We start from the raw sequence: 19,720 nt of genomic DNA on the forward strand, positions 1-19,720 counted from the left end.
CCAGACCACAAGGTTTTCAGTAGTTTCCTAGTAGCATGTTTAAGTTAATTTAGTGCTTAAGATCGTCCAAACTATTACTTGCCTGACCCTCAGACCCTACTTAAAAGAACCCTAATAAATAAACGAATAGTCTGTGATTGTGATTGTTGTTATTGTTTTCATGTGGAGTTACGACATGTTTACTCAAGACTTTCATCGTGGTGTGATGGTAGCGTGATCTGCTTACCACACCGAAGATCCTGGGTTCACGCCACGGACAAAGTTATGTTAAACTGGCCGGTCAATAAAGACCTCACAAAGACTGAATGTGTCCACAGTGTTACCAGAATTTATTTGACGACCAAACGGAAGAACCCTAATCAGGTGCCAGAATATATGTTATAGAATAACTACATCCTTTTGGCAAACACTAGCAGTCTTCTAGGATCCAGCTTAATTGCTTCCTCGAGATCTGCCAACTCTGCCGCCCATAATAACTGAAGCCTTGACCTGGTAAAAGCAGAACACGAACACAAAATGTGCTCAACCTTTTCTTCCTGCAGTGCTCACTTTATACACCTCCTGTTGCTTCGAGACCTAACTTATAAGCATGTTACGCCAAAAGACAGTATCCAGTCAGTATGCCCATTGTGAGTCTTAAGTCTTCCCTCTTCAGAGATATGAGCCACTTTGTGAGCCTAATTTCGTAGACTTTACACATGCTCTTAGAAATTTTGCAGCCCTTCGCTTTTGTCAACGTCTTTCCGGGTTTGATGGATCAAATGAAACTCCATTGATTTCTCCCAAACGGATTGGGACGCCTATCGTCGACTCAGCGAGTGTTGCACCGTCCTTTTCCAACTCACCGGCCTTTTCGTTACATTCTATCCTTTATAACGCCCCGGGCATAGAAATACCAAAATAAATACCGATTTTTCAATTAGAAACAAAATTTTATAAGCGGGGACGCCCAATCCGCGGTGTTTGGCAAGCACTCCGACTGTATTTCGGCCATAAAAAGCTTCTAGGTGAAAGCTCATCCGCCTTGCAGATGCCGTTCGGAGTCGGCATGAAACAAGTAGGTCCCGTCCCGCTAATTTTTAGGAAACTTAAAAAGGAGCACGACGAAAATAGGGTGAGATGCTCGGTCTAAAATCACTTCGGAGGTTATCGGGTCTTACCTTTATTTATATTATTTTACTCAAGGCTTTCGTTAGGCAAGGAACCTTACAAATTGTGTAATGGCTTAGTCCTAATCCATAGCTTACAAATTTTGTATGACAGGGCATTCCATTCACGCCGTTCTGGCAGATAAGAAGGCGGAGGGATTTCCGTAACCAAAACTGTTTCTATTGGATAATTTAGAGCCGGCGGGTATAACTGGCTTTATATATTGAGATATTTCCACCAACTTTCGTACACGAGATTATCTGTACCCAGAATAGATTGGTATTGAAAATGAGCGAAGTCGTGTGATAACCATGCCCACTTCTTATATATATAACATTTTGGAAACACAAAATACCTGATTATGTATTTAGTAAATAATACACCTAGAATGTTGAGATTTGACGTGTGCACTGATATTGAGACTTTTGATAAATATTTGAAAAAAAAAAATGTTTAAATGGGCGTGACACCGCCCACAAGTGATAAAATCAATTTTGCAAATATCATTAATCATGAATCAAAAATCGTTAAACCCATTGTAACAAAATTCGGCAGAGAAATTTCCTTTACTATAAGGAATGCTTTGAAGGAAAATTAATGAAATCGGTTAAGGACCACGCCCACTTTTATATAAAAGATTTTAATAAGATCGTGGACGAATAAAATAAGCTATATCTTTGCAAAAAATAGCTTTATATCAATTTCATTTCCCAAGTGCATTTATGACAATAAATAGGAAAAAATTCAAATTTTAAAAAATGGGCCTGGCACCGCCCCTTTTATGACTAAGAAATTTTCTATGTTTCAGGAGCCATAACTCGAAGAAAAATTAGTGCAGAATATAGACATATGTATATGTATTATTGCACAGCCTTTTAACAATATTTTGCACACAAACAATAACAGCATTTCAAGTGTACAGCTGGGTATTTAATGTTCGGTTTCACCCAAACTTAGACTTCCTTACTTGTTGTTATTCATTTCGCTTTTTACGAACGGTATACTTAATGCAGATATATTGTAACCCCTTACCCGCAAAGGTAGAGAGTTAGACAGTAAAAGTACGCAGAACGCAGTTAAAGAGTTTAGCTGGAGAAACCCTCGGCAAAGCAACAAGTAAGAGGAGGAAGCGCAGACGACCGCATGAAACAAACACGTATAACTATCTAAATGGCAGAAGATCGCTTCCTTTCTGTTACTTTTGGTATCTCCCACAAGAAACAACCAGCTCACCTTATACGCTGTCCATCTTAGGAACTGTTTGAGCTAACTTTAATTTAAAACGGTTCTTGCGCGCTTTAGGAGATGTGCAATTAAGGCTCAGTAGCAAAAGTGATTACATTGATCTCACCTTCACCTGTTGTTTACAGTCATATATAAAAATCTGGCCATAATTTTGTTAAATTAATGATATTGTTCAATAAAAACTTTGGTTTTTATAAGCTTTTATTATATATACAAGTAGAAATCAATTTTTATTTTTGTTGTTATTACCTTTATATTAAGTCCCTTTCATGTTTGTCCCCACATTTCCATACGAATTTTTGATCCATGGAAAAGTATTTTTCGGTAACTTCCCGTTGAACCAGATACTTGATACTTAGAACATAGTTCAGTTCTGGGAGACATTCCAATTCAAGTGAAAAAAAAAAATCCGCTATGTGGCACAGGGATCGAGATATACAGAAAATTTATTTTAAAATGGAAATTTTACGATCGACGTTTAACTAACTTCTCGGTGATCCAGAGACTTAGCACATAGTTTGCGAGTCGATGGCACTACAATTCGTGGAAAACAAAATGCCGTCAGGTGGAAGACGAACCGAGATAAACGAAAATCCCTGAAAATCCCTGAAAATACCTGAAAAAACGCAGGGAATCTTGCGATCGATTTCTAATAACTTCCCGGTGAGCTAGAGACTTGAAACTTGGACCGTGGGTCAGAACCCGGTGACAATGCAACACTTGATCAAAAAAATATTCGCTAGGTGGCACGCGGATCGAGATAGTAAGAAAACAAATTTTAATTTTGGAATCTTTCAATCCATTTTTAACTAACTTCCCGGTTACCTAGAGACTTGAAACTTGGCACTTAGTTAGAGGCCTGGTGACAGCACAACTTATAGAAAACAAAGGTGGCACGCTTGTCAAGATAACTGCAAATCCTTTAAAAGGGTCCATTTATACAAAGGTAGTCCTTAAAATTTTTTATCATCTTTTTATTAACGTACAATTTTTTTTTATTAAAGACCATATTAGAGTTATATGCGTGTAAAGCCTCGCTTTAATACGGTCTACCTTTCTGCCATGCTGGGAGCACGAGGACAATCCTACGGACATCAAGACTTTTACGTATATAAAGCGAATAGGATTGCTTTATAATTTCCTCATCTCGACAGTTATGGCCGTCCAACAAGGCGCGCCAGTCGCTTTTTCTCTCTGCAAACCTGCGCCAATTGGTCACACCAAGGGAGTTTAAATCGTTTTCAACCTGATCCTTCCAACGGAGTGGGGGCCGCCCTCTTCCTCTGCCTCCATAGGCGGGTTCCGACAGAAGCACTTTCTTGGCCCGAGCGTCATCTTTCATTCGCATAACATGGCCTATCCAGCGCAGCCGCTGCGCTTTAATTCGCTGGACTATGTTGATGTCTGCGTAGAGCAGTTGTTCTTGTTGTTGTTGTTGTAGTAATAAGGTTACTCCACGAAGGCTTTGGAGAGTGTTATCGGTGTGATGGTCCTTTGCCGGATACAGATCCGGTACGCTCCAGTGACACACACACACTATTAGGGTGCTAGCCCGACCATCTCGGGAACGATTTATATGGCCACATTTAACCTTCAGGAGATCCCTCCCTTCTCACCCCCAAGTTCCATCAGGAGCTTGGGGTCGCCAGAGCCTCGTCTGCTAGGGAAACAGGATTCGCCGCGGATAGGTGAGGTTTACAATTGGGTTTGGAGAAGCTATATATTGTGCTTGCAACGTGAAGGGTGCGCTATACAGCCCCTTGAATCTAGAATTTTAATCGCCCTTACGACAGGCATACCTACCGCGGGTATATTCTAACACCCCAAACCCGCTGGGGGTCTGCGTAGAGCTCGTACATATCATCGTTAAATCTTGTTCGGTACTCGCTCTTCCAACGCGTAGGGGTCCATAACTCTCTTATAAATTCCGATATCTATGTCACGCGAGTAAAAGAACAAACAAGCCAACTAGTACTAATCTGTTCCTTTCTGTTAGCTTTAATATCTTTACAGGTAACTCTTCAACTCATTATGAAATACATTAAACTCGGCAGTGAGTTTAGCTTCATATTTAAGGTAAATTCCAACAAAATGCACCAAAAATTAAAAAAATTCGGAATTTTGTGTAAAATTTATCAGGATGGTAAAGCTTCAGGTAAAACTCTTTTTATAGCGCATGTTTTCACACTCAGCCATGTGCTGTCTCACTTTCTATTTCACGTATGTGCACACATACAAGCAAATTTCGTTTAATACTTTTTGTGTGCCCAACTTTTGTACTCTTTTCGACATCTCGCACATCTCAAATTATGTATGCAAAGCATCAACAGTTGTATAGCACCATTTTTCATGCATTTCCAACGCTATTCAACAAACCGTGTTTCACACTTCTGCTCTTTAACACTCTGCTACAATATGCCATTTGCTTTCCATTCATGTCCAAATAATTTTGTAAGTGTGAAATTTTCACTTTTTTTATACTCAGTTGAGCAGAGCTCACAGAGTATATTAAGTTTGATTGGATAACGGTTGGTTGTACATATATAAAGGAATCGAGATAGATATAGACTTCCATATATCAAAATAATCAGGATCGAAAAAAAATTTGATTGAGCCATGTCCGTCCGTCCGTCCGTTAACACGATAACTTGAGTAAATTTTGAGATATCTTGATGAAATTTGGTATGTAGGTTCCTGAGCACTCATCTCAGATCGCTGTTTAAAATGAACGATATCGGACTATAACCACGCCCACTTTTTCGATATCGAAAATTTCGAAAAACCGAAAAAGTGCGATAACTCATTACAAAAGACAGATAAAGCAACGAAACTTGGTAGATGGGTTGACGTTATGACGCAGAATAGAAAATTAGTAAGATTTTGGACAATGGGCGTGGCCCCGCCCACTTTTACAAGAAGGTAATTTAAAAGTTTTGCAAGCTGTAATTTGGCAGTCGTTGAAGATATCATGATGAAATTTGGCAGGAACGTTACTACTATTACTCTATATGTGCTAAATAAAAATTAGCAAAATTGGATTAAGAACACGCCCACTTTTTAAAAAAAAATTTTTTTAAATTCAAATTTTAACAAAAAATTTAATATCTTTACTGTATATAAGTATATTAAGTCAAAATTCAACTCCAGTAATGATATGATGCAACAAAATACAAAAATAAAAGAAAATTTCAAAATGGGCGTGGCTCCGCCCATTTTCATTTAGTTTGTCTAGAATACTTTTATTGCCATAAGTCGAACAAAAATTTACCAATCCTTCTCAAATTTGGTAGGAGCATAGATTCTATGACGGTAACTGTTCTCTGTGAAAATGGGCGAAATCGGTGAAAGCCACGCCCAGTTTTTATACACAGTCCACCGTCTGTCCTTCCGCTCGGCCATTAACACAATAACTTGAGCAAAATCCGATATATCTTTACTAAACTTAGCCCACGTACTTACCTGAGCTCACTTTTTCTTGGTATAAAAAATGGGCGAAATCTGACCATAACCACGCCCACTTTATCGATATCGAAAATTACGAAAAATGAAAAAAATGCCATAATTCTATACCAAATACGAAAAAAGGTATGAAACATGGTAACTGGATTGGTTTGTTGACGCAAAATATAACTTTGGAAAAATCTTTGTAAAATGGGTGTGACACCTACCATATTAAGTAGAAGAAAATGAAAAAGTTCTACAAGGCGAAATCAACAGCCCTTGGAATCTTGGCAGGAATACTGTTAGTGGTATTGCATATATAAATAAATTAGCAGTACCCGACAGATGATTTTCTGGATCACCTGGTCCACATTTTGGTGGATATCACGAGACCGCCTTCACATATACATCTAAGGGCCACTCGCTTTTAAAACCCTCATTAATACCTTTAATTTGATATCCATATCGTACAAAAACATACCAGAGTCACCCCTGTCCCACCCTAATGGCGATATCTCGAAAAGGCGTCCACCTATAGAACTAATGCCCCCTCTCTCTTAAAATGCTCAGTAACACCTTTCGTTTGATACCCATATCGTACAAACACATTCTAGAGTCACCCCTGGCCCACCCTAATGGCGATATCTCGAAAAGGCGTCCACCTATAGACCTAATGCCCACTCCCTCTTAAAATGCTCAGTAACACCTTTCGTTTGATACCCATATCGTACAAACTTTCTAGAGTCACCCCTGGCCCACCCTAATGGCGATATCTCGAAAGGGCGTCCACCTATAGACCTAATGCCCACTCCCTCTTAAAATGCTCAGTAACACCTTTCGTTTGATGCACATATCGTACAAACACATTCTAGAGTCACCCCTGGCCCACCCTAATGGCAATATCTCGAAAAGGCGTCCACCTATAGACCTAATGCCCACTCCCTCTTAAAATGCTAAGTAACAGCTTTCGTCTGATACCCATATCGTACAAACATTCTAGAGTCACACCTGGCCCACCCTAATGGCGATATTTCGAAAAGGCGTCCACCTATAGAACTAAGGATTACTACCTTTTAAAATACTCATTACCACCTTTCATTTGATACCCATATCGTACAAACACATTCTAGAGTCACCCTGGCCCACCCTAATGGCGATATCTCGAAAAGGCGTCCACCTATAGACCTAATGTCCACTCCCTCTTAAAATGCTCAGTAACACCTTTCGTTTGATACCCATATCGTACAAACATTCTAGAGTCACCCCTGGCCCACCCTAATGGCGATATCTCGAAAAGGCGTCCACCTATAGACCTAATGTACACTCCCTCTTAAAATGCTCAGTAACACCTTTCGTTTGATACCCATATCATACAAACATTCTAGAGTCACCCCTGTCCCACCCTAATGGCGATATCTCGAAAAGGCGTCCACCTATAGACCTAATGCCCACTCCCTCTTAAAATGCTCAGTAACACCTTTCGTTTGATACCCATATCGTACAAACATTCTAGAGTCACACCTGGCCCACCCTAATGGCGATATCTCGAAAAGGCGTCCACCTATAGAACTAAGGATTACTCCCTTTTAAAATACTCATTACCACCTTTCATTTGATACCCATATCGTACAAACACATTCTAGAATCACCCTGGCCCACCCTAATGGCGATATCTCGAAAAGGCGTCCACCTATAGACCTAATGCCCACTCCCTCTTAAAATGCTCAGTAACACCTTTTGTTTGATACCCATACCGTACAAACATTCTAGAGTCACCCTTGGTCCAGCTTTATGGCGATATCTCGAAAAGGCGTCCACCTATAGAACTAAGGATTACTCCCTTTTAAAATACTCATTACCACCTTTCATTTGATACCCATATCGTACAAACACATTCTAGAGTCACCCTGGCCCACCCTAATGGCGATATCTCGAAAAGGCGTCCACCTATAGACCTAATGCCCACTCCCTCTTAAAATGCTCAGTAACACCTTTCGTTTGATACCCATATCGTACAAACATTCTAGAGTCACCCTTGGTCCACCTTTATGGCGATATCTCGAAAAGGCGTCCACCTATAGAACTAAGGATTACTCCCTTTTAAAATACTCATTACCACCTTTCATTTGATACCCATATCGTACAAACACATTCTAGAATCACCCTGGCCCACCCTAATGGCGATATCTCGAAAAGGCGTCCACCTATAGACCTAATGCCCACTCCCTCTTAAAATGCTCAGTAACACCTTTCGTTTGATACCCATATCGTACAAACATTCTAGAGTCACCCCTGGCCCACCCTAATGGCGATATCTCGAAAGGGCGTCCCCCTATAGACCTAATGCCCACTCCCTCTTAAAATGCTCAGTAACACCTTTCGTTTGATGCACATATCGTACAAACACATTCTAGAGTCACCCCTGGCCCACCCTAATGACGATATCTCGAAAAGGCGTCCACCTATAGACCTCATGCCCACTCCCTCTTAAAATGCTCAGTAACACCTTTCGTTTGATACCCATACCGTACAAACATTCTAGAGTCACCCCTGGCCCACCCTAATGGCGATATCTCGAAAAGGCGTCCACCTATAGACCTAATGCCCACTCCCTCTTAAAATGCTCAGTTACACCTTTCATTTGATTCCCATATCGTACAAACACATTCTAGAGACACCCCTGGTCCACCTTTATGGCGATATCTCGAAACGGCGTCCACCTATGGAACTAAGGATCACTCCTTTTCAAAATACTCATTAACAGCTTTCATTTGATACCCATATCGTACAAACACATTATAGAATCACCCCTGGTCCACCTTAATGGGGACATCTCGAAAAGGCGTCCACAGATAGACCTAAGGCCCACTCCCTCTTAAAATGCTCAGTAACACCTTTCATTTGATACCCATATCGTACAAACAAATTCTAGAGTCAGCCCTGGTCTACCTTTATGGCGATATCCCTAAATGGCGTTCATCCATAGAACTATGGCCTATTCTCTCTTAAAATACTCTTTAATACCTTTCATTTGATACACATGTTATACAACCACATTCCAGGGTTACCCCAGATTGATTTTCCTTATTTTGTCTCCATAGCTCTCAACTGAGTATGTTATGTTCGGTTACACCCGAACTTAGCCTTCCTTACTTGTTTTCAGTTGATTTTTTCTTCATGCTCTGAGGTATCGCAGGCTGCAATATTTGAGCTCTGTTAAAGGACATTCCTGAGAGAAGCGCATTTGGCCTTCTATGAATTTTATGCCCATTGTTGTACTTTTGTTCATTTTCTTGTTTGTTTAATGATTTTTTTTTCTTAGTTTCTTACTACCTACTAGCGGTTAGGTGTTATTGTAAACAACATTTATGTGGTCCTTGTGTAGACCATCCTCAAGGCACTTTGGTTCATGGTTTTTCATACCATCATATCTTTTTCGGTGGACTCATAAAATTACACAGAAATATTTGGAAAGATTAGATTTAAGTGTGTAAGGCGCGATAACCTCTGAAAAGATTTTAGGCCGAGATTCTCTTCCAAATTGCATCGTGCTTCTTTTAGTTTTCATCCAAATTTTCGGGACGGGACCTACTTGTTTAGTGCCGACTCCGAACGGCATCTGCAATGCAGACAAGTTGTCACAGAGAAGCTTTTCATGCCAGAAATACACTCGGAGTGCTTGACAAAGACTACCGAGGGTCGACCCCGCTTAGGATAATTTTCTTCTAATTACAAAAACTGGTTTCTAAAATTTTGTTGTGGCTCTGCCCGGGGCGTGAACCCAGTATCTTCGGTGTGGCAGGCGCAGTACGCTACTATCCCACTACGGCGGCCGCAAAAAGATTAGATTTATTGTTGTTTGAATTAAGAATAAATAATAAGCTTTCTGGAAACCGTTAACATTTCAAATGGTGTTAAGACATTAGTGAAAACTGTGCTCACAGCGTTCGGGTACAACTTGAAGTCGAAGATTGTTCTTAGTGTTAAAGTATGAGAGGCGCCTTCTCTGTATCAAACTTTTATTGTGTCACTACCCGCACTCCTTTCGCTGGACAAAGGTGTGTACCTATCATGCTTACCACAAGTTAGTGATCCGAGTCGATATGATGACCTTATAGGAAATTTACATCCAGGACACTGTTGTCTTTATTGCCCTCGATGGCTAAATAAACGATATGTCTGCGAGTTCTTTGAGCAAAAGGCAGCCAAATTGAATGATTTATCTTTTTATGTTAGTTCTACATATAACCGTATTTCTGCATGGGCTGTAGACTATTGGCTTTCCGTTTACGGATGTTACATCACGTATGCCTAACTTTCCTATTGTATAATCAATGACCCCGCCATCTTGGTCTCAAGTTAGCATGTCCAACACTACGTTGATTTCACAAAAAGTTTAGGGTGGGTTGTCATGTGACACGATGTGCCTTTATGCCATGCAAGGTGACCTGTCTACAATCGCACAATTTGTCAGCCGCTCCCTCTACCAATTAGAGCAAAGACTAAGCCAGATCTTCTGAGATTGATAGTATCATAAGTTTTGCTCATCTACAGCCTTTCAATTCATTCCGCTCACAATCTTAAAAACTATTAAAAAAATGTTCGCGCGTTGTTTCGCTGGCCGAATAGGGAAGTGAAATTACTAGTTCCCTGTCCAGTTACGCCAGAATTGAGACATAGTTAGCGCAATATTTTTGACTACATCCTCTAGCTGCAACTAACATTCTGAATAGAAACTTTGAGATCAATTCAGATGAATATGCTTTTGCCTATCCGCAAGTTATCCCGCACAATGTCCGTGACCTTGAGGATTGCGAAAACCGCAGCGTGGAAGACTAAAGCTTGTAGGGCATCATTTTCGTTTGCCAAGAGAATACTTTACTTTTCAATTGCCTACCTAGTCCAAAGTAGCATTTATTGGCAAAAGTGACTTTTCGCTGGATTTCAGAGCTAATGTTGTTGTTAGTGTTAATGCTGATTCCCAAATTAGCGAAGTATTTCACTATTTCGAAATTATGGCTACCAACAATATGCGCTGAATCTTTCCTCGATGACAACAGGCACTTCGCTTTGTCCTCATTCATCATCAAACCCATTTTTACCGCATCTTTATCCAGTTTGTAATAAGCAGACTATAGCTTATACTTAAAGTTAAATGTGAAGCACGTCTTAAGCGAACATCCCAGAGTATGGCCCGTAGTCAGAGATTGAGTCATTCGTACCGCAGGCCATATTCATGCGTTGTGGAGAAAGCCCCCACGCAACACACAGTAATAGTTTTTTGAAGTTTGTGTAGCTAATTTCTCGCGCTTGTATTGAGAGTTTGCACCATCAAACACTGCTGAGAATTGGATTGACCGTATCGTTGTAGATCCAAAAGTTCGCTTTGAAGACACACCCCACTCAAACCAAAAACTTGTCTGCATTGTAAAAATGTAACTAATGATTTTGAAACCGTAGTAGTTTGTCAGTTACTATGTTGGATGAGGGCGGGTGAGCCATAATAACTATCTAGCTTTCACTAGCGAAAATATTCCCCATGCTCCGTCTCGTTTTGTGCAGATATCGGTATATAGTCATGATTCATATCGCGAGGAGTACACAGTACGAGTCGGGACTGCACATAGACTTACAAAAAGAGCTGCTTGCTCAACGGTCCCTAGGACTCCATTACATTGCCTTCGTGAATGAATATATTCTTCATTAAGTTACAAATGTACAAGTATATAGGCTTAAGTTAAAGAAAATGAATGAATGAAACAAACAGGCGCTGGTTTTACTTTTGTTTATATGTATGTAAAAACTTATATTGGCTAATATATACCAGGTATATTAACTATACCTATATGCAGTCGCAGGTTAGTAACTGTGTTGGCGTATATTCTCGAGGCCTTTGTTTAGTTAGTTCACTTTGCTCTATTTATGTATGTAGTACTCGTTTGGAGTTGTTTTTGCTATTGGCCAATATTTAGAAAAATTGTGAACGTTTTCGAAAGTTCACTTTTATTGCATGAATGCCTGCTTAGGTGAAGTATTGAGTATCCACTTTAGCAGTCACTCACTTTAGAATGTGGTTGTACTTGCAGTCGTTTCCTTGGTAGACGGACGACTGCCTGGCGATTCCATTACATGAAAATACAAATCGATCGGATTTTATTGCAATTGCTGTAAAGTCTAGTAAAATAAAACTAACCACCTTGAGTGGTCTGGTATTTCACACACCTCTATATATGAGCCTTGCAGTACAAATATACATACACTTTCCATGTACTGCATCAGTACTACCACTACATATGGACATATATATCAATATATTGGATCGTTACAAGTCGATGGCTCTCTACCACTAAATAGACTGCATTGCATTTAAAAGAGAATTAACTTTGAAGCATTGCACATATACATATACCCTGCCAAAAATGCGAGTAGTCTAGAATGAATGCGGGATGAGTCGCAAAGGAGTATGCGAATACAGCCAGTTCTGATCTCTTTATATGGGTTGGAATGGTCCCTTTTGTTTGAGCATGTCCTATGGAGAGACCAGTTGTACCTGTTTATGTCTGAGCAGGTAGTGTGGAACTGATCCTCTTTATCCCCTAAGGGCACTGTCGGACAGATCATTTGTGTAATGTTCGACACTTCCTCCTTTTACCTCTATGGGAAGTGTCCGACAGGCCCTTTTTGTTTCCATACAGGTAATGTCGGACATATTCTCTTCGTGCCTCTACAGCCAGAGTCACACAAACCTCTTTTGTTCGCCTATGGGTACTTTCGGACAAGTCCTCTTTCTACCCGTATAGAATTTTTTTCGGATTTTATGATCTTTTAAACTCTAATACAATATTCTTAATTTTTTTTCGTATTGGAGTGGTAGAATAAAAAAAACAAAACAAATATTACGATAATGGAACATATGGTCCTAGTATTTTAGGTTCGGTATAGAGCTCTGTATTTTTATACTTAGTTGAGCAGAGCTCACAGAGTATATTAAGTTTGATTGGATAAGGGTTGGTTGTACAAGTATAAAGGAATCGAGATAGATATAGACTTCAATATATCAAAATCATCAGTATCGAAAAAAAAATTCGATTAAACCATGTCCGTCCGTCCGCCCGTCCGCCCTTTAACACGATAACTTGAGTAAATTTTGAGGTATCTTGATGAAATTTGGTACGTAGGTTCCTGGGCACTCATCTCAGATCGCTATTTAAAATGAACGATATCGGAATATAACCACGCCCACTTTTTCGATATCGAAAATTTCGAAAAACCGAAAAAAGGTCAAAATATCGACTAAATAAAATTTAAAATATATACATATATATAAAATATATCCCGGTTTTAATCTGAATATATATGTATATGGCCTCGAGCTCGTTAAATATTTAAAATTTATAAATCTAAGGCCGAAAATAATCATTATTTTTATTTTGTTCATTCCATTGCTGTTTGTTTTTTAGTTTTTTTTTTTTTTTTTTTGTTTGTTTGAATTGACTACATAAATGGCTGATGCCAAATATACCCAAAAGGGACAATAGGGATCAATTATATCCCAATATGGACAAAAGAGACCAATCGCCGACCGCTCTCGTTAGTAATATATCGCACGATTTTTTGCAGCGACATAAGTAGAGACATGTACATTCGTATGTTTTTAGTAGAAGCGGTCATATTTGTGTTGTTGTAAATTTGTATCGTTCTTGTTTTTTTTTTTTTTTTTTTTTTTTGTAGAGTAGAGCGTGCAACTGTTTCATATAAGTGAATATATATTTAGCACCACTACTTATGCATTCAGTATGACTAATTTTATAATAGCTATATTTACATTTGTTTGTATGTATACATGTGCTTCTATTTATATATTCGATTACGTGATGATGGAGTTGCAATCAATTCTAATACATGCATAGATGTACACATACGCAAAATATAAACATACACACCATAAAAGGGCCACATTTGGACAGTAAAATTTATTCTTATTGCATATAGAAGTAAAAATGAATTGAAGTATTTTTTCATATGTGCATATATTGATTTATAATTATACCACGCACTGCAAATAAACGCAACAATATTGTGCAATAGAATTGAACATATTTACTTATGTACCTATATATACAGGGTGTTTGTTTAGGCTTTTGTTTTGTTTTAGAATAAACTTGTTGCGGGCTTTGTTTGTTGAGTAGTTGGAGCCCGTTTGAGGGCTATTTCGTGGTGTTTCCAGAATCATTTCATTTAGGCGTCACTTTCGGTTCTTTTTGGTAAATTTCTTTTAAGGGCTTGTGGAATATTTAGGAGTCCTTTAGATGTAGTTTTGGGGCTGTTTCGAGTTCATTTGGAGATAATTTCGCAATCTCTCAGCGCTGTTTGATGGCCGTGCCGCCGTGCCGCGAAGTGTGATATGATATTGGTATCAATACTGTCAATTTCATTGATTATATCAGAAGCTTTCACTCGTGTTTTCGGCATTATTTTGAAATCATTTCTGAGGAATTTAAAGATAATATTTGTATCTATTCGGTATAGTTGAAGGATAGTTTGGGTCATTTTCTCCCTTTCGGGATTATTCCATGGCAATTTCATATTATTTTATTCACCTAGGCCTTCGGCTTAATTTGAATTTGGTGTCGAATTTTTAAATTGGTTCTGATTTCCGAGATACCTCTACCTGAAAGTGGCAAAAACACGTTTTTCCGTTATAAATATTCACTAGGCTTCCAAATTTTGAACTTAAAATACCACACGAAAACTGGTTTTATTGCGAAATCATACATATATGAAATTCGAGAGCGCAATTATCTATCTCCATTGAAATCATGGCTTTCTTTGCAATTCAAGCTTCTTCACAATTTTCAAGTCTGCCTTTAGGCGCGTTGGTCACAGTCATTTATTTCAGCATTAAATCTTAAACCACTTTTATATACGGTTTTGAGAACTTTCAAGCTTTCCCCTTTTAAATATGAGCGGTTTCGCGCCCATTTTCCAAAATTTCAGCAAACTTTTATTTTTCGTCATAAGGTTTCATCTAACCGAGTAGGTCATTGGTAATGTATCATCAAGTTTTTCCCATTTGTAGACATTTTTAATATCGGAAAAGTGGGTATGCTTGTCATTCCATTTTCAATACCAATCTTGTTTGGGTCCAGATGTGCCACTATGCCAAACTTCGCAAAGATATTTAAAGTTTTGCTCAAGTCATTGTGTTAGTGGATGAACGGATTGACATTTTCGCTGCTAATAACTTTGATTTGAGGAAGTCTATAACTATCTCGACTTATTTGTGCAATACGTATCACCGTTATTCAATCAAAGTTTTACCGCCTTCGGGTACCGGATTCAATATCGAATGATTCAGAAAAGTGTATGCTCGTATCTGGGTCTAAAATAAGTTGACCTTTGTTATACATATAACACAAATTCGTGAAAAATTTAGTTGCCATTATTTCCTGCTTTTCCCTATTAAAGTCCGCTTGCAGAACGGCAGGTTATTTATTTAGCTCAGAGTTATTTGAAAAAATTTTGAAAAATATATGACATTAACCCCGCATGCCAAGTTAACTCAGAGTTAAACAGTTAATTTTTCGTTCTGCACGTCAGCCTAATAGTAATAGGTATTTGGAATCCGCTTAGAGTGTCTCAAAGTTGATTTGGAGTTTGCTAAGAAAGTAGTTTGTTACCATTTCCGAGTATTTATTATTATTATTATTATTTGGCCTGGAAGCACTGTGACCTTTGTATAGATCTGTGCATGACCTTTCAGTCTAATTTTGTATCTTGCGGCTTTTGAAGTATCTAAGTATCTATTCAGACATTTTACTCCATATCATACAGGAATTAAGAGTCACACCACCTAGATGGGAGAGTCTCTGCCTAGCCAGAGCGACCCATTCGCAGAGAATGTGAAACGAAAACTTTGAATATCGGAGAGATTCAACTTACTTTGGTGATATCGTAGACCACAGTGTCCCGTATAATACCCTGTGAGAGTTCTTAGGTCCTCTCTGCTTAGATTAATGAGTTTGGCTGATACTTTCGTTGCCGGAAGTATAAACAATTTGGCCTATTTTTGCCCTGGGCAGTCAACCCAGCGACGTCTGATTTGTTTAGTCTCCCAGTTACTTATAGTTTCCCTAGTGTGTGCTTTTGTAAGTTACAAAAGGACTCTGTACCATAGAATGTTGCTATAGCGCCCTGCTTTGCTAGGAAATCTGCATGTTCATTACCTTCATGTTCCTGATGTCCGAGAACCCATCCTAAAAGTCATCCACTAGCTTAGATGTAACTGTGTAGGATTGCAAGGCTCGCAGGGCTGTCTGGCTGTCCGATATAATGTAGATGCTCTTCGATGTTGAGCCTCTCCGCAGACATTCTCTACCACATTTGCATGCATTTCTGCATAAAATATGGTGGGGTAGCAACCCATTGGTGTCGATTTCTTGAATTTCGGCCAACAGATACCAGCTCCCGTTCTTCCGTCATCAAATTTCGACCCATCCGTGAACCAGACCTATGAGTCAACACCAGATCCCTATTTCCCAGTGGGTTCTGTCTACAATGGACACTTCAAAGAACCGTGAGATTCTGAGCTTAGTGGGCATTACGTCACGCAATTGTAATGTGGGATTTCCTATGAATTTTCTTATTACTTTCATATGCCCTATCATGTTTTCTGTCTTCAACTCCGAAACATTAGGAAGGCTTAGTTCGCCTAGTGTTGCCTCTTTCTCTTTTAGAATAGGAAAGGGAGGTATTCCTACTAAAGCACGAAGTGCATCAGCAGGGGGCGTTCTCATCGCACCCGTTATGCCAATGCAAACTAGTCGATGCAGTTTGCTTATTTTTACTGTTGTCGATCTTTGCGTCGCCTAACATCCCGAAACTTCCCCTTTATTGGCCCTGTGGTCATATTCCGTATGGGCAGCTGAAAAATTGGGGTGTAAAAGATAAATAAATTCGATCTTTTCCTTGATCGTATGCACAATCTATATATAAAAAATTAATGTCCGTTTGTGTGAGGCTTATAAAATCAAAAACTATTCGGTAGATTTTGTTAAAACTTTCACGTTAGTTGCGTATACCTCACGGGTTGTACGCACATAGGTTTGGTTGCGATCGACGCAAATGGTCTCGAGATATAGGCCAAAACATGGACCCAGGTACCCCTAGAATGCGTTTGTAATTTAGATATCAAATGAAAGCTTTAGCTGAAAGCTTTAAAGCAATTTTCATTGTGGTATTCAATTTAGTCGTATCAACCTGGCAAAACTGATAAATATACATGCGAAGCCGAAATAAAGACAAGACAAGAGACGGACTGGGACTGAGACTGAGACTGAGATTGCGACTGAGACTGAGACTGAGACTCGGAGTGGGACTGGGACTGAGACTTGGAATGGGACTGGAACAAAATACATACCACCCTCTGGGACTGGCAAATAAGAGAAAAGGGAGAAGGAGAAGGAGACTGAGAAAGAGATAGAATCAGGCGAAGATGGACAGATGAATCGAAAAAGACGGAGCGAGGAGTGAGTAAAAAGATTAGGAGAAAGTGTAGAGGGGGGAGGGAGGAGTTAGACGGAAAAAGCTTGTTAGAATGTATTCTGATATACCAAATTTATGACAGAACAACGTCTGCCGGGTCTGCTAGTAAGGTTATAGAAATTAATTTAAATATTTGTGAATACTTAAGCAGCAAATACCGTTGCGATATAGTTGTAGTTTACTGGCTTAACCTACCAATGTCCCCCACCTTAGGTAAGGGACAACTGACTGACTAGATATTTACTAAAATGTGTCTTCAACAGAGTTGCTTTTCGCTAATGATTTAGCAAGCATATTAAGTATATTTCTGCCTTGAAAATCTTCTCAGCGCATTCATCTGCATTTCGGAGTAGGCATAAAAATCACCAAGTCAATGACGTTATTATTATTTGCTTAATATATAACACAGTACCCTAAACTACATGGACTAAAGTTTTTTCAACTTATATTTTGCTTATATAATATTGCACTTAATGTCGGAGAAACAATATCTGTATGTTTTGCTTCTTTGCACACTCTGCCAACAAACCACTTCATTTCACTATTGGTTCCTTACCACTACATGAACCATATTACTAACCGCTACTACTGTAATAAGTAAGTATATGCACACATATTTATATATCGTAATTATAGTCTATTCAATAGCCATAATTTCCCCTCCCACAACTCCACGCATCATAATTGCTATTGCCCATATTACGTTCCCTTATACACTCAATTCTCTCTTTGTTGTTTGATTTGCTGTGTATTTGTACGTTTGGCTTCCAATTGAAATTTCATTGATATATATGTATATAATTATTTAATCAACTCTGTAGAGGCCATTTGTTAAAGTTGCCGCAATACTCGTGGTCACTTACTCATACATACACAAATTACTTGGTTATTTTGCATGCAATGAAAATCGTGGCTCGTTTTATACAAATACATACGCAAGTATATATATATATATGTTTGTATAAATGTGCGTTGATAAATTGATCGTCGTAAAATTATGCAGGTTAATGTACTGTGGTTTACTTTAATTTAGAAGTGTAAATTCTATTAACTTTATCGGTGTTATGACTCTGCGTGTGTCTGTGAAAGCACGAAGCTATTTGTTACAAGTAAGGAAGGCTAAATTCGAGTATAACCGAACCTTACATATTCAGCCGCCAAATTAAAGCTTCCAAAACTTTTAAATAACCTTCTTTTAAAAGTGGCCGGTGCCACGCCCATTGTCGAAATTTTTACTAGTTTTCGATTCTGCGTCATAAGGTCAACCCACCTACCAAGTTTCATCGCCTTTGCCGCCTTTAATAATGAATAATCGAGCTTTTTCGTTTTTTCGAAATTTTCGATATCGAAAAATTGGGCGCGGTTATAGTCCGATTCCGTTCATTTTAAATAGCTATCTGAGATGAGTGCCCAAGAACTTACATACCAAATTTCATTAAGATACATCAAAATTTACTCAAGTTATCAAGTTTACGGGCATACGGACGGACGGACGGGCGGACATAACTAAATGAATTTCTTTTTTCGCCCAGATCATTTAGATATATAGAAGTCTATATCTATCTCGATAAGTTTATGCCATTACTGGGCACCATCTTACGAACAAAATTATTATACTCTGTGAGCTCTGCTCAGCTGAGTATAAAAATTAGAATAATGATGAAAGAATTTAAAAATTACTAATTTCGGTTGAATTTTAAAATTTATAAGAGAGACAGTGTGTTCCATTTTCAACTGCTCAGAATTGTGTGACCACAACTGAGTTATTCGACTTGGTCTCGAAGATTTGCTCAAGTCACAATGGTTAAGTCTCACCGAGTTTCGAACCGGGAATACCTCGATATGAAACCTGCAGTGCCTAATATACGGGCAACCTGCTTGTATTTCATTTATTGCTTACTTCAGCTTTTCCTGTTTTTAAGGTTCTCACAACTGCGCACAGGCAGACTCTTTTCCGTTGTGTTGTTGACAAAAAAAATATTTCTGTATCATCGCCTCTGATAAGCACAGTACACTAGCTTTATGAAACCGTAGTCAAGCCTGCTCTGTTTGGCAATGATCTGGTGGAACAAATTAAATATGGTTTCAAAATATTGTAATGTCAGTACGTCGCTGTTTGGGAACTGCGGCGCTCTTACAACAACCCCTACCTTAGCATTGAAAGCAGTCCAAGGATATTCACTATGTTCCGGAAATGGGCTATAGAACTTTAAACGTCAGGCATGCCAGCCTGCTTTCCAACTTTGGTTTTCTACTAAAACCGACAGACAATTGTGTGCCCACAACTACGCCCTGCGCAAGCCTAATATCGGTTGAACCTCGAAAGAGGAGTGAAAAAAGG

General features: G+C 38.9%; 1 protein-coding gene across 7 annotated transcripts in view; it reads left to right on the forward strand.

The window, feature by feature from the left end:
• The window catches only part of Gfrl (Glial cell line-derived neurotrophic family receptor-like), a 590,185-nt gene that overhangs the window by 254,551 nt on the left and 315,914 nt on the right, over nt 1-19,720 (forward strand). The window lies entirely within an intron of this gene.

Source organism: Eurosta solidaginis, chromosome 1 (assembly GCF_040869045.1).
Source record: "Eurosta solidaginis isolate ZX-2024a chromosome 1, ASM4086904v1, whole genome shotgun sequence".
In the NCBI taxonomy this organism is placed as follows: domain Eukaryota; kingdom Metazoa; phylum Arthropoda; class Insecta; order Diptera; family Tephritidae; genus Eurosta; species Eurosta solidaginis.